Source organism: Pleurodeles waltl, chromosome 8 (genome assembly GCF_031143425.1).
Source record: "Pleurodeles waltl isolate 20211129_DDA chromosome 8, aPleWal1.hap1.20221129, whole genome shotgun sequence".
In the NCBI taxonomy this organism is placed as follows: domain Eukaryota; kingdom Metazoa; phylum Chordata; class Amphibia; order Caudata; family Salamandridae; genus Pleurodeles; species Pleurodeles waltl.
The window spans coordinates 519335468-519358826 of record NC_090447.1 but is presented as its reverse complement, the minus strand read 5'-3'; the positions used below and the strand labels follow the sequence as shown (position 1 = coordinate 519358826).

General features: G+C 42.4%; 1 protein-coding gene across 9 annotated transcripts in view; it reads left to right on the top strand.

Moving 5' to 3' along the window:
* CDKL5 (cyclin dependent kinase like 5) overlaps nt 1-23359 on the top strand; it is a 1213679-nt gene that overhangs the window by 145004 nt on the left and 1045316 nt on the right. The window lies entirely within an intron of this gene.

The following is a 23359-nucleotide window of genomic DNA, read 5'->3' as shown; positions in this document are numbered from 1 at the left end:
TCGAAAAGGTGACTAAAATATTTTAAAATCAAATAATTGTTTTACTTGTAGGCACGTTTTAAACAATAAAAATATATTTGAATAGTTTACATAATTCATTTTATTTTAACATCACTTGATATGTGGCTTTATTTTAAGTCGCTACCGTTATTATTTTCCATGGGAGGGTGTTGCAGTTCTACTGGATGGCCATGTTGGATGCTGCACTTAAATGTACAACTGTTTTACTTGTTCGCTGTAGTAATTACAGAAGGGCAGTTTGTGAATACCAGTGGTCTTGATCTTTTCTGAGTGGGCGTATCTCTCCCTAAACCGCTCTATAATCCTCCCTAAAACCTTCCTTTCTCTAATATTACCCCCTCCCCTTTAGCAGTAAGTATTCCCCATTTTCCAGCCACTTGTATTGTAAATTGTATTGTATTGTAATCGTATTTATATAGCGCTTACTACCCCTGACGAGGCGTCGAAGCGCTTTTCGATGAGTAGCACGCTACTCCGGAACCCAACAAGAATTAGTGATGGATTAGTATCATTTAATAATGAGTACAGTTTTAGTATTATTATGAGTTAATTTGAGCCGCGGATATGAGAGTTTGTTAGTTAGATTGACTGGAGTAATGGAGGGGTGGAGGAGGAAAGAAATCCAGAAGTGTTAATTGGGAGTATATCCTTCATTTACTCAATCCAAAGGCTTGGGATGAATAAAGGGGGGAAGAGTATGTGGAAGGGTTAGGGAGAGCATAGTAGCAGGGTGAGATGAATGCAGGAGAATTTAGTAGGGTTGTGTGGGAGGTCACAGAGGTAGAGTGAGGTTTGGTGAGTTAGATGTGGAGGTGGAGGGAAGAGTTTAGGCAGAGATATTTAGGAGATGAAAGTGGTTGAAGGGATTTGGGATGAGTCAGAGTGAGAATGGAGGATAGTTTGATAGAGACATGACATAAGAGTGATGAAAAATGAGAGCAGAAATTCATAGATATCTAGTATAACAACCCAAAAAACCAGGAGCCATGCAATGATCCACAAACATGCCAAGCACAGAAACAACATACACACATACATACACATAGATTATATATATATATATATATATATATATATACATACATACACACACGAATACACACACATATGCACATACAATACATAATTAGAATCATGGGTAAAAAATACTTAGTCAGACAGGTTTAAAAGAGTGTGTGTGTGTATTTTATTGTTATGACAGTAGCAATACATATTTTCCAAAGAAACTATAAATAAATAGAAATATACATATAATCTGAAAAAATATTTATCCACATAGGCATATGCAGTTCATAGTTGTTTGAAAAAGGTGGTTATGAAGGAAAGAGCCAACTCTTGAGTAGTTTTCTGAAAACAAGAAAGTTATCTGTGGCTCTTATAGTTGGGGGTAATGAATGCCATAGTTTGGCTGCTTGGACGGAGAAGGATGTACCACCTACAGTCTTTTTCTTGTATGGTGGTGTTCTAAGGCGGGGTGCCAGTCTTGAGCGGAGGGTTCTTTGTTGGATGTATTTGGTAATTTTCTTTCTGATAAAAAGCGGTCCTGTTCCATGTATAGCTTTGTGGGTGATACAAAGCAGCTTGAAAGTGCATCTTCTGGCAACGGGTAACCAGTGTAGTGCTCTCAAGGCAGGGGAGATGTGGGCTTGCGGCTTTATATGTAGTAGTAGCCTGGCTGCGGAATTCTGGATACGTTGTAGTTTTTTCATAACAGATAGAGATGATCCATGGTAGAGGCTATTGGCATAATCCAGTTTGGATAATACAAGTGAGATAGTAGCTTGCACCTTGTGTGGAAATCCGAGGTGGGGGAAGATGCGTCGTAAAGTCTTTAAGGTGATGAAGCTTGTGCGTGCTAATTTGTCTACTTGGGTATTCATAGTTAGCTTGGAATCCATGGTGATTCCTAGGTTTTTCACTTCCTTGGATAATTGAGGAGGTGGTCCGAGATCTTCAGGCCAGACGCACAGAGGGTCATAATTTTTCCAGTCACCACATATGAGTATTTCTGTTTTGGAGGTATTTAGTTTGAGATGGCTCCAGGTCATCCACTGATCAAGGGCTCTGAGGCAACTGAAGATTTGTGAGTTTTCAATGTTTTTGGGGTCTTCTAATTGAAGTAGTATTTGTGTGTCATCTGCATAGTTGTAGCATGTGAGATGGAAATCATTGATCAGTTCTGGTAAAGATATCATGTAGATGTTAAAAAGCAAAGGTGAGATGATTGACCCTTGGGGGACCCCTATTTTTGTGAGGTAGGGTTCGGACGAGAAGGGGGGCGAGTGGATGATATTCGCTCTTTTTTGGTGATAGGAAGTAATCCAGTCGAGAGCAATCCCTTGTATGTCGGCTTCGTGGAGTCTTTGATTTAGGGTGTCATGGTCAACCGTATCAAAGGCAGCTGAGAAGTCCAAGAGAAGTAGTGCAGCAACTCCATTTCGTTCGACTGTGTTTTTAAGATCGTCCCAGATTGCCAAGAGTGCCGATTCAGTGCTTCTTCCTGGGCGGAATCCAGTTTGGAAGTCTGAAAGTATAGAATTGTCTTCAATGAATTGTGACATCTGGGCGAATGCTGCTCTTTCTATCAATTTGCCCAGGAAAGGTCCATTTGTGATAGGTCTGTAGTTGTTGGGGTCTTGCGGGTCTAGGTTTGTTTTCTTTAATAATGGTCGTATGTATGCCTTTTTCAGGTCTGTAGGAAAAGTTCCTGAAGTTAAAGAGTTGTTGATGATTCTTCTTACAGGTGTGGCAGCAGAAGTAGATAGCAGGATGTTCTTGAAGATTTGTGGTGGGCAAGGGTCAGAAGGGCAACCAGAAGGTCTGCTTGCTTTGACCAAATCCATAAATTCATCCTGGGATATTTGTTTGAAAGACTGTAGAGGTTGGGATGGTTTATTCTTAAAGGGTATTTTAGTAAAGGGGTTGGTGCTGATGGTTTTCTTCTGTTTAAATAGGAGTCCAATGTGTCTGCCTTGGTTGTGTAGTGAGTTGCCAATTTGTTTGTGAAATCTTGAGTGGTGGGATGACTTCCTTCCATGCATGTGGGTTTTCGAAATTCATTGAGAATTTTATAAAATTCCTTGGTTGTAGATTGAGCATTTAGAATTCGGTCTGAGTAGTATCTTTTGAAGCAGGAGTGTTGCTAGTTGTGATAACTGTTTGAGGCTCACAATAGTCTTGCTTTTCAACATAGTGTTCCTCTTCCAGCAGGTTAAGGAGGCATTTTGTTGGGTCTGTGTGTGTGGGTGGTGAACTTGGTGGCTGAGAGAGCCATGAGGAGTGTAGTGTTTTTTGTAGGGTAGTTTTATTATGTAACAAACAAGGGGATGCGAGGTTGCTATGAGTGGCATGTTTTTTTATTTTGTTTGCGTTTGTTTAGTGTGGATGGAGTATGGGTTAGGGGTGGTGGAGGAGCATGTCGATCATGATGTAAGGCCCTAAATTGTGCAATGGAGGAGAGGCGAGTGAATGAAGGTTGCTGGGATGGGGTGCTTGTGGTAGGTGTTTGTGAAGAGTGGGGGGGTAGGGGTGGAGATAGGATGGAATTTGTATCCTTTGTGTAGTCCTGGGGGTGGGAGTGGGCATGACGATGAGTGTAATGTAAGTTTGTGTTGCTTTGATGTGCTGATGTTTGTGGTCGGTATTGTTTTTGTGGAAGAATGAGAGGGGCTATTGGTGTAGTTGTTTTTGGTGAGGGATTTGTATGTGAGTTAGTGCTGCTAAGTGGAATTTGAGTGTTTGTTGGGGTGTTGATGTGTTTTGGAGATGAATGTATGAGGTGTGTAAGAGGTGATGGGTGTGTGTCAGGGAAATAAGTATTAGTTGAGATGACCGGAAGGGGTAATATGTGTGGTGGAGTGAAATGTGGGGATTGTATGGTTGTGTGTAATTGGTGAGGAGAGGGGAAGAGTGTTTGTAGATGATGTGTTTGAAGGCAGGGTTTGGGCATTGTTATGAAGACAGGCGGTCTGTGTGGAGTGAACAGCGGATCGTGTTTTTGGTTAGTATGAGCAGAGAGTGTGTATCTGGGAGACTGAAACTGAGAGAATTGTATGTTGTAGTTTTGTATTGTGTGGGTGGTGGCAGGTAGTGTTAGTGGGAGGGGACAGAGTAGTGTTTGCTGTGAGAATGAAGGTGTTTGACTGTAGTAGTTATGGGGGGTATGTGTATATGTGTTGTATGTAGGGTATTGTGTTGGGTGGTGGGGCAATGCAATATGTCTGTGGTCAGTTTGTGATGCATGAGTTGGATATCTTTGCAGATAATGCGTTTGCATGTTGAGGGATGTGTTGGGGTGGAAACCATTCCTGGGGAAATATGAATTGGGCAGCATTTCTGGCCCTAGTCCCTAGTCCCTACCTGTCACGAACAGGCCCAAACAGACAGCTGCCCTTAGCCTCGACGCCCGGGCTGAGACGCCCAGAATCCTGGCCTTTGATAGCCCTAACGGCCAATAAGAAGCTGGTCCTAACCCTAGCCAATCCTATTTTAAACCCTGAGTTAGCCAACTAATGGAAGACCCAGCCCTATTCACCAGTCACAGCCCTGTTTCCTGACCCCCAATCACAGCCCCAGCCCTAAAACCAACAGCCAATCAGAATCCTAACCCTATCCACCAATCACAGCCCTAGAACCAACAGCCAATCAAAATCCTAACCCTATCCACCAATCACAGCCCTAGAACCAACAGCCAATCAAAATCCTAACCCTATCCACCAATCACAGCCCTAGAACCAACAGCCAATCAGAATCCTAACCCTATCCACCAATCACAGCCCTAGAACCAACAGCCAATCAGAATCCTAACCCTATCCACCAATCACAGCCCTAGAACCAACAGCCAATCAGAATCCTAACCCTATCCACCCATCACAGCCCTAGAACCAACAGCCAATAAAAATCCTAACCCTATCCACCAATCACAGCCCTAGAACCAACAGCCAATCATAATCCTAACCCTATCCACCAATCACAGCCCTAGAACCAACAGCCAATCAGAATCCTAACCCTATCCACCAATCATAACTGCATCCCTGTAGCTAGCAACCAATGAAACACCATCTCCCAAAAACCAATCACAACAGCATTTGCAACAACCACGAGGAACCTATATAAGGAGCTAGTTAACTAAACTCCAGTCCTGGTGGCAGGCTACTGCTGCTCTATTCAGTATCTCCTTGGATACAGACAGGCTGAATCCACACTTCCAAGCTTACAGAGTCTACTTTCCAGGTAAGGGGGAGATTGTTTAAGAGACAAACACTGCAATAGTTCTGGGCGCACACTCTAAAATCGGGCTTTTTTAAGGCAAAAATACAGGGGGGGCAGACCGCTTTTAAGCACAATTTAAATCACACAAACAGATTAAAAACAGTCTCCTAAAACCACACTCTGAAAGATGTATGTAGCCTTTTTACTAAGAATAGGGGTGAAAAAAAGGGGGGTAGAGGGGGGGGAGCCACAAACTAGCAAGGGAATTCACACAGTCACGGCAAAAACGATTTTTAAACAAACACCACTTTAAAAGAGGCCAGGCTGCCTGAAAACACACAGAGTCCACAGTAAAACAAACACTTTTTGAGCAATTAATACTATTTAACTAGAAAATATCTTTGGGCTCCTTACCTAGGTCTTTTTGCAATCCTTGAACACTGGGCTGTATCAGGACACAGGGGAGATGCACAGAGGAACATAAAATGGAGGTGCCTGGCTTTGGCCTTCCCTCCACAAACTTAAGGAGCCAGAGCAGGTGGGGGGGGGGGGGGCGGGTCTCAGGTGCAGCAGAGACTCAGGGAGCCAATCAGCTAAGTCCAGTCCCTGTGGCCTTGGAGGAGGCTACTGCTGCTCTATTCAGTATCTCCTTGGATACAGACAGGCTGAATCCACTCCAAGCTAGCAGAGTCTACTTTCCAGGTAAGGGGGAGATTATTTAAGAGACAAAAACTGCAATAGTTCTGGGCGCACACTCTAAAATCGGGCTTTTTTAAGGCAAAAATACAGGGGGGCAGACAGCTTTTAAGCACAATTTAAATCACACAAACAGATTAAAAACAGTCTCCTAAAACCACACTCTGAAAGATGTATGTAGCCTTTTTACTAAGAATAGGGGTGAAAAAAAGGGGGGCAGAGGGGGGGGGAGCCACAAACTAGCAAGGGAATTCACACAGTCAAGGCAAAAACGATTTTTAAACAAACACCACTTTAAAAGAGGCCAGGCTGCCTGAAAACACAGAGTCCACAGTAAAACAAACACTTTTTGAACAAGTAATACTATTTAACTAGAAAATATCGTTGGGCTCCTTACCTAGGTCTTTTTGCAATCCTTGAACACTGGGCTGTATCAGGACACAGGGGAGATGCACAGAGGAACACAAAATGGAGGTGCCTGGCTTTGGCCTTCCCTCCACAAACTTAAGGAGCCAGAGCAGGTGGGGGGGCGGGTCTCAGGTGCAGCAGAGACTCAGGGAGCCAATCAGCTAAGTCCAGTCCCTGTGGCCTGGGGGGAGGCTACAGCTGCTCTATTCAGTATCTCCTTGGATACAGACAGGCTGAATCCACCCTTCCAAGCTAGCAGAGTCTACTTTCCAGGTAAGGGGGAGATTGTTTAAGAGACAAACACTGCAATAGTTCTGGGCGCACACTCTAAAATCTGGCTTTTTTAAGGCAAAAATACAGGGGGGGCAGACAGCTTTTAAGCACAATTTAAATCACACAAACATTAAAAACAGTCTCCTAAAACCACACTCTGAAAGATGTATGTAGCCTTTTTACTAAGAATAGGGGTGAAAAAAAGGGGGGCAGAGGGGAGGAAGGGGGGGGGAGCCACAAACTAGCAAAGGGAATTCACACAGTCTTGGCAAAAACGATTTTTAAACAAACACCACTTTAAAAGAGGCCAGGCTGCCTGAAAACACAGAGAGTCCACAGTAAAACAAACACTTTTTGAACAATTGATACTATTTAACTAGAAAATATCTTTGGGCTCCTTACCTAGGTCTTTTTGCAATCCTTGAACACTGGGCTGTATCAGGACACGGGAGATGCACTTCTCTCTGCCCCTCCTACATTTACCACTAAAACGTATACTTACCTGTGTGGAGATCTCCGTAAAGATAGGAGAGGCAGGAGGCATAGACCTCAGTACTTAGAAATGTGAAAATAATTTTATATTATGCTAGTAGTACTATTGTAATACTACTAAAATACTATAAAATGCACTTCATGAATAGGCCCCAAGGAGTCCAATTGGAATACAGTCCAGGAATGGTACTCTGTTGGGTGAAATGGCAGACTCAGAACAACAAAATGGCTTAACCATAGAAGTATTGAGGAAGAAAAGTCTGGATCTGCACGAGATGAGGCTTATCTACGTGAACCTGAGTTGTTGCATACACCGAAAAAACAAAAGCTTTATGAGTTCAAAAATACAAAACTCTTGGCACGTGTTTGAGGTTTCTCTGTAATACCCAAGCAAAATGAGGGTTAATGCTTGGGAAAGTATTTATTTTCCCCCAGTCAAGTGTTACTAGGAACTTTCTGGAACACCAGTAAAGTCTAAAAAATTGAACTTATGGGCCATTCCCACCTCGGAGAGCTTGACTTCGGAAGGATAAAGACGAAGACTGTATATGGCTTGCAACATGACTGTCTACCATAAACTCCTTAGGGAGATGTGTGATATGCATATTGTTTTTCAGAGTTTTGCTGTAGTATTTATACGTGGATAGGAGTTCAGTTTGTGATTCTACCTTTCTTTTTCTCCTCTTCATCCGTTTTTTTCTGCTCAGTGGGCTCTTGATGTCTCTAAAGATACTTCGGTATTACTGTATTAGAGGTGTAAAGTTTCCACACTTATGAGTGTGCTTCTCCACAACCCCAGAGAAGTATGTGGTGGACACTTGAATTTATAAAATCTAGAGTAAAAAGCAGTGAAATGTAATCTTTCCAGGCTGTACGTGCTCTTGTCTTCTTGTGACTTGCCTTTGGAAATGTTGTGCAAAATGCTGCACCATCCACACATGCCTTTTTTTTTACTGACGCAAAAATATTCGAGAAAATGTGTGTTAAGATGCATTGCTAAGACTTTTAAAAATCGAATTCTTAGCAAATGTCCTCATGGGCGATCTCCTAAGCTGAAATTTTCTGCTACTTGAAATAGCTCCCTTCTCTTGGTGTTTGTGTTTTCCTTAATTACAAATATATGTGCCTAATAGCATGAGTCACTTGAAATTCAAACAAAAATTTTGTGATGTATAGAAATGGGACTCTCTAGACTTATGCTAAGTAGGCCTAAACTATCCCTCGACTCCATTTTATAAAACATGGCTGCAGCTCCTTAATTTCCATTGCCATTCTCATCCTGCTGTTTACAGTATTGCATTCATTCGGAATTGTTTTAATTGTTTTTTATCAAATATCTTTATTGGCATTTTTCAATATTAAACAGCAAGCCTATATCCAAGTTTCATATGTTACATTATTAAATGAAATAGTAAAAGCAGATCATTAAAATAGCACGTCACTGGCATGTAACAATTTGTGGTATCTAGTTGTTATCCTGTGCGGGCTTTTTGTCTGTGGATTTTTTTTTTCATTGTTAATGTAATTAGTTTGTTCTGACACCTCGGGATGACATTAGGTTAGAAGGGGCGAATCAATATTTATGTAGTGTACCAGTTTTAGGATGGTAGGGTTGTATTACGTTTTCTATTGCTGAAATGTGATTGAGTTTTGCTTGCATCATGCCAACATTGCAGTTTCCATCATTTTCTGTGCTGAATTTGGCTATATAAACTCTCTAATGTGCGGATGAGTCAGACACTTTCAGATTTTCTACTAAATATGCTGCCTGGGTTCTCTGTTGATTTGCTCCACTGTTTGGACTTATTCCATTTTGCAGCTTCTGCCTAACGCTGCATGTTATTTTGAACTCTGAGAGCCTTCATGACAATTGATTCAATGTCCTTTCACTGAGTTATTGAAACTACTGCTGTTATATTTTTTATTCTCTCTGTATTGCACTTTAGTATTTTAATAAACCATCATGGTTTACCTACATTTCTGATTTCAAACTTGCCTTGAGCCAGTCTTTATTATTGAATGTATTTTGAAATATCTGTTTGAATCTTGTCTTTATGGACAAATTGCCTCATCTAATTTTAAGGGCAACACTGTCTCTGACCCTGCGTATTGGTGCTATATTTATCGTGCAGATTATATAAGTGACAGTGCCTACTTCAGATACTCTCTTGCACAGAAGCAATCTTTCTCTAAAACTGTGCCTTGTGCCTGAAACTTTGTGCCTTTTGTTATTAGAACAAACCCTCCCTTTCTTTTGTTCAGGATGTTCCTGCAATCTCACCTTCAACCTCTCTACTTGAAGGAATTAGGGTATCTCATTTATCCTCATCAGTTATGTTTTTTTACCGAGTGTTTACCCAGTTCTTATGTTGTTTGCTAGGAAATGCTCATATTCTGTTACCACATATTTTACTCAATGTTATCCAGTCTTTTGTGATTCAATCCATTCTCTCTTGTAAGGTACCCTAAATCAGGGGAAGCTCCTCTGCTATGGCAGAAGAGCGTCACCTTCCGCCAGCAGCAGCAGCTGCAAAGCGTTTACAGGAAAATTATAATAAACTATGTTTATTATTGTTTTCTTTTAAAAGGGGTCGGGCCACGGGTGATGACAGTGACTGAAGGAGAGTGCTTAGCACTCCCCCTCATTGCATATGTATGTTGGCCGGCCTTCTTGGGCCGTCCAAAAACACATGCGCACTGGGCTCTCTCCAACCCGGTAACACAGTGCCGGACTTAAACTATGCCTCAGAGCGCCCAGTCCACTGCCAGCAGCATGAAAGCAGCATTAGGATTGGACGCAGGCAGGCTGGAAGCCTGTGTCTGCAGAGGAGGAGAGGAGCGGATCGCAGCGGCACAAAAGGTACTTTTTTTTTATTTTGCTAATTTATTATATATTTCTTTGTTGTCTCCACCCCCTGCCCCTATCCCACCCCCCCCTTGCATGTCACCCCCATCCATTTTCACTCCCCCAAGAGCCGCCACTCACCTAAATACTCTTTGTGGTACAGGTATGCTGTTTGAAACTGTTAAAAAAACAACAAAGAACAATCTGCGGGCAATGCATTTGTTTAACTCTCCTCACAGGCCCAGTGATGCATCCTGGAAAATGATTGCAGAGTGGTCACCACTACTTTCTCTTGCCATGGTCCAGTTTTTCAACTTTTTTATAATTGTTTTTAAGTACTTCCAACTCAGGTGGCTGTCCCAGGGTTTTTTGGGGGACTCGGTATTAGTGGAATATTTTCTATGTAGGAAAACATTGTATATAGGTAGGAATGCTCCCAATAGAGACTTGTTTCACTAAGACAGTAGTTGTAACCTTCAAATTAAATCCACTTTTAACCTTATTAACACTATTTTTAATGGACTGTTAACCATAACATCCTTGGTGTGGTTTCCCCCCCAACGTTTTGCCTTCCAGCAACTGGCTTTGCGACTTTGTTTTTGCTGGCTTTAGGACTGTGCGCACTTTACCACTGCCAACTTTTAAGCATGCTAAAATTGGCTTACACCCCAATTGACACATTTAATTTACTCCTAAGTCTCTAATGCAGTGGTACTGCGTGTGTCCAGGGCCTGTAAATTAAGTGCTATTAGTGGGCCTGTACCACTGATTGTGCCACCCATTTAGGTAGCCATTTAAACGTGAAGCAGACCTGCCACTGCAGCCTGTTTGTGCACTTTTAAACTTCTAATTTGACCTGAAAAAATAAACGTTTTGCTAGGCCTAAACCTTCTTTTTTAAAATATATATATATATATATATATATATATCACCCCAGAGTAGGTTCTGAGCAGCCCAGAGTACATGGTGCGGGGTATTTAAAAGTTGGACATGCACCTTCAAGTTTGACATGTTCTGGTAGTGAAAACCTCCTAAATTTGTTTTTCACTAAAGCAAAGCCTAACTCTCCCATAGGATAACATTAGGTTACCTTATTACAGTTACTATGTGCTAAGTAGGAGTGGGCAGAAGTGGAGGAGTTTCATTTCTTGGCATTCCTTGGAATTATATAAGTATTGCGGACCTCTGCTAAGTGGCAGATTAGGCATAACCATGTGCAGTGCATACCCCTCGGAGCCCTAACATAAGTATGTAAGGGCTCCGAGGAGTATCCTCTCCAGTGCATACCCCTCAGTGACCTTACATAATTTTGTAAGGACACCAAGGGGTATGTTGCGCACTGTAATGCAGTGCATAATCCTCAGTGCCCTTACATAACTGTATAAGGGCTCCGAGGACCATCCACTCCAGTCCATACCCTTCGGTGTCCTTACATATGTATGTTCTTATGTGAGGGCCCTGAGGGCTATCCACTCTAGTGCATACCACTCAGAGCCCTTACACTCAGGACACTGAGGGGTATATAGTTTAAACAGAATAGGAAGAGGGAGCACTCCTTCTGTCTAAAAATCACTGCAGATTACAGTTTAATCTGTAGTGTTTTTTAAACATAGAGGCGCTGCCGCCTTTTCCAACCCTGTTTAAAACTAAACAGTGCTGATTTAATTCTGCCAATAGAATTAATTAATAATTCCGCATTACATGAGTAACACAGAATTACTAAATTACTTCAATTCCGCTGGCAGAATTAAAAATTCTGCCCACCCATAGTGATAACTTTCAGTTGGGAGCAGGTGGACAAGTCGAATTTGGTGTCTAAAAAATTGTAATTAAAAATCCTGTTTTCTGATAAAGTCAGATTTCTAATCACAGTTCTGAAAATGTCAGCTTTAGAAAGTTGGCATTTTCTTGTCCTTACCATTTGGTATCTGCAGCCTGATCATGCATCACATAACTAGTTGTAGCTGGGGTTGGTCTTTGTGTATTGCTCCCAGACGTTGAGACAGAGGGAAGATAGGTGTTGTTAGTATGGGCCACTTTGAGTTGGTGAGGGAGATGAGATGTCACCTACCACACTTGCTCATCACAGAGACTCGGCCAGAGCATTCTCCCATAGGGTTTGACACTGGTTGTTTGTGACCTCAGACAAGCTGGGGCCAGGGGAGAGAGGAAGGATATGCCTAACACCTCAGGGTGTGGAAACCTCTAAAGTTTCCACCATTTTAAAGTGGGCACCAGGTATAAGTTTTGTACACTTAGACCCAACTCTTCAGTACATATCTGGACCTGTGGGAAAACTCAGAAGAAGGACTGCTGTCCTGCTCTGCAAGAAAGACTGCCACTCTGCTGATCCGCTGCCTGCTGCCCTACTGCCTGAGTGAAGTTCTGGACCTGCCTCTTGAACTCAGGACACCAGAGTGACTCCAAGGGCAAATTGCTTGGCCTCTTAACCAGAGCCTTAGGGCAGAAGGCTCCAACCAGCACCTGGATTCTGCTTGCTCTGAGTCTTACCTTCCCAAGTGGTGCCACCCAAGTCCTGGACCCATAGATGTGGGCCTTAAGGTGCTCTGTCAGCCCAACAATGGTCCCTGCGGAACTGATCCATCTGAACCGCAGCACATTGCATCACCGACCAGAAACTCTGCATTGGTGCAGCAGTGATGCACATTGCCTCTCCAGATTTTGCATAGAGACCCTTGCGTGATTCGTCTCCAGCGCTGGATTTCTCATCACTCCCTTCAGCCTTCCAGGACCCTCCACTGCGTGAGGCATCCTCAATGCAGGCCTATGTATTGCAAGCCCCTATTAGATGGCATCCTTGATGACAACACAGGACTCTGCATCGCAAGCCGGCAGCTTCTTCAGAACTAGCTGGTGTGTGATGTATCTTGAAGCAGGACTTTGCATCGCAACCCCCTTGTTGATGGCACCTTCCACAACAATGCAGGGCCTTGCATCACAGCTCCTACTGTATCACCGGTGTGCGACGCATGCTTGATGCGGGCCTCTGCAATGCTCCGCAACCAGGATTTAAGGTATTTTTTTTCAGTGGGCCTAACTGGGTCCATGGAGCAGACCTGGGGTTAGTCTGAACTTGGGACTTTGTCCCAGTCTGGCATGTCCAGATAACCAGTTATTTTTTGGCGCTAGTTTCTTTTAAATCTTTAAAATGGGGTGACTTGTGTGGCTCTCACTAGGTTCTTTCACCCAGAAGCCCCTGCAAACCTCAAAATCTTTCTAAAAAACACATATCCCCACATTTCTTTGGAGAAAAGTCCTGGAATCTGAAGGGACCTACAAATTTCCTACCACTCACTGTCCCCCTCAGTCTCTGGATAAAAATACCTCACTTTGTGGGTGGACCAAGTGCCTGTGACCGGGAAGGGCCAAAATCCTGTAAAGTTTGAGTGGGAAACAAAGCAGGTCCAAAGGGGCAGGTTTTTTAAATATGTTTTAGGCTAACTTTGCTTTGGGCACCCACACACGTGAGGTATTATTTTTATCTGGAGATGGAGGAGAAAGCTGGGTTGTAGGAAATTTGTGATTTATTTCTGTTTCTAGAAGAATATGGCACAGAAATACAAGTAAAATGTGTGATTTTAGTAACTTTTTCGAGGTTTGCAGGGCATTGTGGGTAATAAAACTTGTTGGAATCCATGAAAGGCACACCTCCCTTGGGTGTCTAGTTTTCGAGCATATCTAGAGTTAGTAGATTTTCCTTAGACAAGAAGCGAGCAACCTACCAAGTCTTTTACTTCTGTGATGTCTCAAACACTCAAATTGTGAAAAAATGCATTTAGGTTTTGTTAAAAAGACCTCTCATCCACCAACCTAGTTGGTGGCATGCTTCATCATTGGGGTGCTGCCCAAGACACCTAACGTGTCAGGGTTGTGCTTCAATGCCTAATTACAGCGGAGATGGGCTTTTTCGTGAGTTGAATTCCCAACTGAGAGGAGAAGTGAAATAAAATTATCTTGTGGTGGGCCACCAATAAGGAATGTTTTTACTTGTGGTAACTATTGCACAAAGACAGTGATTTCATAATTTGAGTCCTTGGGACATCACAGAAGTAAGAGACTTGGTAGCGTGCTCACTTCTTGTGGTTGATGATGGTAATTTGGGAAGATTAACTATCTCTTTCTCTATTTGGCATGAGGGTGAGTGAAAGTTCAGAAATAAAATCTTATTACCAAGAAACTTCACAAAAATGAAATGCACTGTTAATAATTGAAAGGTCAAGAAACTGAACCAGTGACTCACAGCTTGTGAGCTGTAAAGCCACAAAAAGGAACCAACCGCTTTACAGGCCATTCACAAAGCTTTCATACGTGGCACGCATGACAGTCACACCACCAGCCGGGGACCCAGCACATTACAACACTCACATCAGCAGACAGTGTATAGGCAATGTACACCCTGGCATAGAAGGACAGAAAAGACACACACATACTGGTTGAATTTGGGCGCGAGGGTGAGTGATGGTTCAATATATAACATTTTATTAACAAGTTTTCACAACAATGAAATACACTGTTAATACTTGAAAGTTAAAGAATTTAACCAATGACTCACAGCTTGTACAGGGCCTTCACACACCTTTCATATGTGACACATAAAACCATCCACCAGCGGTAGGCACATCAACAAATGGTGCCATTCAACGGCCCAACACTTTCATATGTCCACATGCCTGATACAGCAATCACACCACTGGTGGCTGACAAGTGCGTTTGGCTAGCAGTGTGTGTAGTGACCAGCAGCAAGCCACTACTCACACACCGCCAGCCAAATGCCAGCTCACACATACCACATCCTCCACCACTCCAACTCTAGGAACACTTGCCTGTTCCACTACAACAATTCTGCCTATCACAGACTGCTGAAACTGAACTAATGTCATCTTTGACTCTGGAGAACAATCCTTGAATACAACAAAAGCATTAAAGGCTGCTAAGTGGAATAAATGGACAGCCAACTTCTTATAACAAAGTAAGCCTTGCGAATAGCAGTGTAAGTTTCCAACCCCTGATCTACTCTTATCTACACCACCCATGTGCTTATTGTAATCTAAAAAGCACACAGGTTTGTGCATTTCAACAACCTGACCCCAAACTGTCACAGTTGAAGTACTTTCACCAAGGATGGTAGTCAGCATGTAGACATCTCTCCTGTCTGCAAATTTCACAGCTAGAAGTTCATCACTACGCAAGGCACTGCACTGTCCCTTCTCAAGTTTTTTTTTTTTTAACAAACAAGCTCTTTTGTGTAACCTTTACGGTTAGAGCGGATTGTGCCACAAGCAACAGTGTCCACTTTGACCAATTCCCTGAACAATTGCACACCAGTGTAGAAGCTATGTACATATAAGTGGTACCCTTTGTTAAAAAGTCCTCTACTAAGTTTCCACACAATTTTCTTACTAACTCCGAAAGCGGACAGACAACCAGATGGTCAGTACTGAAATCCCTACCGGTGTACACCCTGAAATTATAGACATATCCTGTCCTACTCTCAGACAGCATTTACTTCTTAATTAAATAACATGCCCTCTTGCTAGGAGTGTACTGCCTAAAAAACAAACTGCCCTTGAACAGGACCAGAGACTCATCCACAGCTATTTATTTCCCTGGAACATAGATCTCTAAGAAGCAATGTCAAAAAAGTTAAACCCAAGAACTTCTTCAACTCATCCAGATTTGTGGGAATCCACTAGATAGCTCTAGAGTGGGGCTTAAGTCTGGCACTATTATCCCTCAAATACTGTTCAGCATCTCGATTAGTCGGGTCAACAATCTCATTCAAAAATACATTATCCATAAGCAACTGAAAGAAAGCTATCGCCAAAAGGTTTTCAGTTTTCACTCTACACCCTGCGACACCAGTAAAGGCAGGCAACTACAGTTGCACCATTTTTGAGGGGGAAGCCTTTCACTCCCACTCTGCAATCCACATGTCTTTTACAGCACCATTGGCACATCAGTGTCCTCTTCTAAAACGGGCACCTGCACCGCACAGATGATTTCTCTCAGACAGAAAATTCACTGCCAGAACCTTGCACTTCCTCCTCTGCCTTAAATGCAGGTCTTTCGCATAATCATGGTCAGAGGAAGATTTGAAAAGCATGCCAACAACCAGCTGAGCGGTAATCCTGCGGCTAGCCATAATCTTAACTAATAAAAAGAACTTGAATATGTGACAGAACAACTAGGTCCTAAACAACTATAGCCTAAACCACTACTGCTAAACAACTAAAAAGTCTCTACAACTAAATACTGAACAACTACTGTCTAAACAACAATTGTGCCTGAATAACAATTGGCTGAACAACTAATATATATTCTAAACAACTAATAAACCATAAATACCAAAAAGAAAACCTTACCTTAAAATTAGTTGTTCAGGCAATTGTTATTCAGGCACAATTGTTATTTAGACAGTAGTTGTTCAGTACTTAGTTGTAGAGACTTTTTAGTTGTATAGCAGTAGTGGTTCAGGAAAGTAGTGGTTTAGACCTAGTTGTTCAGGATGTTTCTCAGAGAACTTGACAAATAAGTCAACAATAACCACAACTGTGTAAAATAAGTAATAAACAAAGTGTGGCTTTATCAAATGGAAAGTAAAACTACTAGTATTCTTGAAGGAAAAGTCAATCAGCACAAAGCACACAAAAACCTATATACTCAAAATCAATACCACTCACTTGCCAGTCAGCTAAACTCAGGATCACCTGCACCTACTCTGCACAGACACAGCAAGCACCAGCAATATCTCAATAGAAAGGAAGAACAAAAGAAAATCACTCACAAGACAACACAATTCATTGTGCACAAATCCGAGGAGAATTTCATACAAAATAAAACAGCAGTTAAATATGATTTTATTATTGCACCATTTACCAAAAAAACACATTCAGGCAGGGAAATGATACTCATTTAGAGTAATCAGCAGAAAAAACGTGTTCTTGCCAAACATATGCAACTACATTCAACTACACAAACTGCAGATCTACCAGTGCGGAAACCACAAGCAGGAATCACAGCAAAGGAAATTGTTATAATGTTGAAATCAACAGAGACCAACTGATTTTATGGTCAGTTTATTAGCAGACTTCTTGCATAGCACCTTCACTTCTCACTGCCTCTGACAACCTCAGCTTTTCTTCATCAACATTCTAAGGTCCACTCCAGGTTGTACCATTATTCAACATTCCAGAGGACGGAATGGAGTGCACCATTTACTATGAGAACCTTACAATAGGGGGTTACATGGAAATGGTAATGGGAAATGGTAAAGGGGAATAAAACAGTATTAATTGTAATTATGACAACATACTATCATACTTATGTTTGAGTTACTCTAACATTGATATTACAACACTTCCCCTTCCCCACCAATGCAAAAAAAAAAATAGCTAAGAAACATGACACAATCACCATTACAGTAAGACATTTCTTTATCACATGTCCATGAAGTCCTCCACTTGCACTATGAACCAGCGTCCCATTAGGATCATTGTAGCTCCTCTCCAGACCCTTGTTCTGACCTACTGGGGTCATCCTGGGTGGCAGTTAAACGGTCCATACTCCATACACGACCATCTTCCAAGGTTACCACATTCTTATGTACCTTAGTAATTCTCAATGGCTTAGAGAATCGGCTTCCCTCCTTCCTAGTAGATCCTGGTAGTTTTATTCTGACCCATTGGCCCACCCTCCATTGTTTACTTTTAGTCCCCATTTTGATGTTCTACCAATCCTGGTACTTCCTCTGGTTCTCTCTTACCTTTGTCAATACATCCTTACGATGAACAATAACGGGCTCCCCTCCTCCCAACCAGTTCGGGTTTAACTTAGTTCCTGGCTGTCTCCCTTTAAGGGATATAAAAGGGGATACTCCCGTGACCAAATTGGGTGTGGTATGATATGACCACAACATACTCTCAATTGCGCCTTCTCCTGAAACTCTAGATACACTGGCTAACTGCAAACACTCCTTGATCATCCTGTTGACTCTTTCTACCAGACCGTTTGCCTTTGGGTTGTATAACGCTGTCCGGTAATGTCTGATCCCACTGACTGTCAAAAACTCAACCATGGCACTTGAAGTGAACTGTACCCCATTATCTGTCACTATAGTGCTTGGAATACCTTCACGGGTAAAGGTTTCTTTAAGGAATTGTATTACGTCATGGGTGGTTACATTATGTACAGCCTTGGTCATCACCCAGTTTGTGTGATAATCCACTAATACGAAAATGAACCTGGCTCTCGATCCTGGGCACGTGAGAGGTCCTAATATGTCTAACCCAAGTTTGTCCCATGGTTTGGTGGGGACCTCAACTGGAGATAAAGGAGTCTTGCGCATACTTCTGGTTTTATCACTCAATGAGCATTGGGTACAATCACGAACAGTATCCTCAACTAACCTGTCCATTGTGGGGAACCAATAGGAGGCTCGCAGTCTGTTTTTAGTCAAAGTTCTTCCTAGATGTCCCTCATGTGCCAAACCTATCAGTTTTTCCCATAGTGCTTTGGGGGGAACAATTCTCTCACCTCTCATTACTAGGTCTCTGGTTAAGTGGAGTTCAGAACGTACCTCCCAATACCCCTTTACCTCCTCATCAAGCTGCTGACAACTATTAGGCCAACCCCTCAAAATCATATTTTTCAAAATTTGCATAATCCTATCCAAAGTCGTAGCTGTGACCCATTCTTCTTTGGTAATACCTGACAGTTCTACATGAAGCACTGGATCAAGGCTTTCGTTAGATTCCTCCTTCCCACCCTTCCTGGGTAGTCTCGAGAGACAGTCAGCCACCACATTTCTTTTGCCAGGGACATATTGCATGTCGAAATTGAAGCCTTCCAACCCCATAATCCACTTCGCAATACGAGGGGTAGCTTGGTCTTTACCTTTAACAGTAAATAATGAAATAAGGGGTTTGTGGTCTGTTCTAACCACAAACGGCAATCCCCAAAAGAAGAATTTGAAATGATTGATGGCCCAAAAACAGGCTAAAGCCTCCCTCTCTATCGTGGAATAATTTAGTTCTGTCTCCTCTAATGATTTGGAAGCAAACGCCACGATCCTCTCCTGCCCATTTACACATTGGGATAAGGTGGCACCTAAACCTTTTCCACTCGCATCCGTGGTGAGCCACGTCTTCCTGGTGGTGTCAAAGTTTCCTAACATAGGGCAATGGACAATGGCTTCTTTGACTTCTTCAAACGAACCCTGAACCTCTTCATTCCACACAAAGGGTATGTCTTTCTTTAATAATGCTCTCATAGGAGCAGTGACTGCTGCAAAGTTGTGAACAAACTTTGACATATACTCCAGTAAACCCAAAAATGATCTCAATTCATCTTTATTGGTAGGAGCTGGAGCTTCCTTCACAGCCACTACTAAATCACATTTGGGTTCCACACCATCTTTACTTATTTTGTGTCCTAAGTATTCTACAGATTCAACCCCTAGTTGACACTTTTCCTTCCTAATGGTCATGCCGGCTTTATCTAAAGCTTGAAAAACTTCTCTTAAGGTTGCATTGTGTTCACCTTCTGTACTTCCATAGACTAGAATGTCATCCTGGAAGCACATAACTTGCTTGATTTCCTGCAAGATCTTCTGCATGATTCTTTGGAATACCGCAGCAGCTGATGCGAGGCCGAATGGCATCCTGCGATATCTAAATGCTCCAAACGGAGTAATAAAAGACGTGAGCGAGCGTGATGTAGGGTGTAACTCCACTTGGTGGTATGCGGCAGATAGGTCAATTACACTAAAAAAATTAGCGGACCCCAACATGCTTACCATTTCATTTATTTTGGGTAAGGGAAATCTGTCTACCCATATATTCGCATTCAAATCCCTCAAGTCCACACACAAACGAATACCTCTTCCATTGGGTTTCTTCGTGACCACAATTGGCGCCAACCATAAGGAACTCTTGATAGGTTCTATAACTCCTAATTTGACCAATTTGTCCAATTCTTCCTTCAAAGGTTCCCTCATTAGATAGGGGACAGATCTCACTTTATGTACCACAGGTGTAGCACCCTCCTTAAGTTTAATTTTGTGCTGGAAGTTTTTCAACAACCCTAATCTATCATCAAATAGCCTTGGACATTCCTCACAAACTCTTTCACAAAAGTTCTGCAAGTTTACTAGTAACACTTGTTCCTTGCCATTGGGATCCAGTTTGATTCCGAGCTCCCTCTGATGCCTCCATCCCAGCAAATTGGATCCCTTCTCAGTAATGTACACCTCTCCTTTTGTGTGGCTGCCCTTGAACATAATGTCTAGTTCTAGCATTCCCTTAAGAGGTATTGGGTCGTTGTTGTACCCACCCGGTTTAATGTTGGCAGAGTGCAATTTGTAACCCCACACTTGGAACTTATCAACAAAAGTTTGATAGTTCAAGAATGTATAAGGTGAGCAAGAATCGGCATAGACCTTCACCACAATATCGTCAAGCGTGATGTCACACGCAGGATAAGCGTTGTTGGGGGATTCCATCCCCTGCTTACCCTTGACTTGCAGAATAAACTTAGTACCTAATTCAGTAAATTCTTCTACCCTATTTATTTTTTTCTTGGTGTTCTTATCATTTTTGCACACCCTTGCATAGTGCCCTTTTGCTCCACACTTCCTGCACATGCAGCCACGTGCCGGGCACAAAGGACTATTTGCTAGATGTTTGGGGTTCCCACATCTGAAACATCTTCCTTTAGATATGTCCTCGTTAAAATTCCTCCTTACCGTAGTGGCCAACACTACTGACTCTTCATCTTTATTGTCCACCCCCTCATCCTTTGTGTTGCCACCTTTTACTTCTTTCACACTGTCTACCTCAGGTGTGCTTTTAATCTCTCTCATACATTCTACTGTATGCTCAATACTCCTTGCCATATCCACAGCTTCTTTCAGAGTAGGGTTGTGAGTAAGGAGCTTCTCTTGCACCCTTGGGCTATTTGTACACCTAACTAACTGATCACGGATTAACGAGTCTTCTAGGTCTCCAAAAGCACATGTTTGAGCAAGCCCTCGCAAAGAAGCTGTGTAAGCTCCTACCTTTTCGTCTTTGGCTTGCACTCTGCTGAAGAATCTATGTCGTTCAAGCACAACATTAACCTTGTGCCCAAAATGACTCTCCAGCCTGTACAACGTTTGTTGGAAAACATCAAAATTTTCTCCATCCTCCTCTCCCTCTTCCTCATTGACTGTAAGACTCTCATATACTTTTCTACCATGTATTCCTATGTTGTGTAATAGTATATGTTGCTTCCTTAATGCTGTAAACTTTTCTCCCCCTATGGCAATTAAGTAAGACTCAAACAATTTAGACCATTCCTTCCAAGGTAATAATGGTTCACCTATTTCATTTAAGAACGGGGGAGGTTGGGACATTCCCGCTGCAGCCATTTCGTTCTCACTTATTTTATAGTAATTTAGATAATAATCAAGTGATCTCTGCCTCTTGCCCAGTTCTTTTAAGTACACTCTCTTAGTAACCTGTTGTACAGAGATGTGCGTTAACAACTTAACTCCATACACTACATTACAAAATAAGCTAGCATAAAGGATATACAACACATTCTGGTATATATCAACTGTAATGTATTCGCAGTCTTATAAAGTCTGTACTCAAAAAGGTTTCACTCGTGGATAATATGGGTTGCACACTATTAACTCTTGTTCTGAAATAGTCTAAACTCAAGGAAGACTTTTATTTTGAAGAGCGTTCCTAAACAGGAAAGCTTGCATCAGCTTCGGAAATCCTCACTTCGCCGGTCCGATTCCCCCGAGGTTATGAATTTTCAGAACCTTGCCGGTAAGCTCTCTATGTTGAATAAGTGGAATTCTTGGGATGTTTGTGCTCCGTTCCAGGTTTTGTAGGCGAGGATTTTTAATATTAGATTCTCTTAGCGCTTCTCCAATTGTCGCCGAGGCAGTTTCTCCCTTAGCGACGTACAGAAACGGCTACACGCCGCACCTCAGGCCGCTCTGGAACGCTCACACGCCACGCCTCCGAGACGGCCGCCCTCCACGCCTCAGTGCCGCTCTGAGACGCCTGTGCCGTTCATATACGCTCACACGCCATGTTTTGATGCCGATATGAGGCGCACCCTCAATGCGCCGCTGAACTGATTAAGAGCGCGTAGATGTTATCACAGCCGGTGAAAGGCTGTGTAGTATTACACGACCAACACGATTAACCGGTAACTTGACTGTGTTAATAGCAATTATATTCAGCGCTGGCAAATGCTCTAGGTAATGTCAAATTAAACGTCAAGTCCTCCTTGAATTAACCAAATAACACTCACGATCTGGTCACTTTACTGTTCACACAGCATCTTCTCTGATGGCGTGCTGAAGTGACAGACAGCCATCTCACTGCAGTTGACAACTCGAAAAGATCAACGTCCTCAGATGCTCTCTGCCCGCCTTAGACACACAAGCGCCACTTGGCTGTACTTCTTGGTTCCAAAACAGAAATCAGAAACGTCACTGTGGTGCTGAACAATTCAGGGTCAAGAAGTCTTCACTGCCCCTGCGCAGTATCCCACCCTCGTCGCCAAAAGTTCCTCTGTTATAATGTTGAAATCAACAGAGACCAACTGATTTTATGGTCAGTTTATTAGCAGACTTCTTGCATAGCACCTTCACTTCTCACTGCCTCTGACAACCTCAGCTTTTCTTCATCAACATTCTAAGGTGCACTCCAGGTTGTACCATTATTCAACATTCCAGAGGACGGAATGGAGTGCACCATTTACTATGAGAACCTTACAATAAGGGGTTACATGGAAATGGTAATGGGAAATGGTAAAGGGGAATAAAACAGTATTAATTGTAATTATGACAACATACTATCATACTTATGTTTGAGTTACTCTAACATTGATATTACAACAGAAATCAAAAGCTTTGCACTAGACTAAAAAGGAGAAATAAAACATTACAATCACAAATGCAAATGACAAGAAATAAAACAATGAACTATATAAAACGCTATGTCACCACCCAAATGCCAGTCCACACACACCACCAGCCAAGTGCTTGTCCACACACACCTCCAGTCCATGCACGCCGCCAGCTGAACGTCAATTCACACACACAAAATCTTTCCCTGGTGCCTAGTGGTTTTCTGCACCACTTGGGGGCAGATGAACCTAAACATGTGGCCAATGTGCCACCAAGGGGCACAGAAAAACTAAAGAAAGTAAATAAAATACATCCCCCCCCACCCACCCCCCTCCAGCCACCACAATTTATCCCTGGTGCTAGTGGTAGTGCTACGTTGCAATACAGATCTTTAAGGAAATATGAAGTGGTTATTTTATAACATTTGCAACTCACATCATTCCATAGATTGTGCTTCTTTCTCCATTATTGTCTTATGTGTAGAT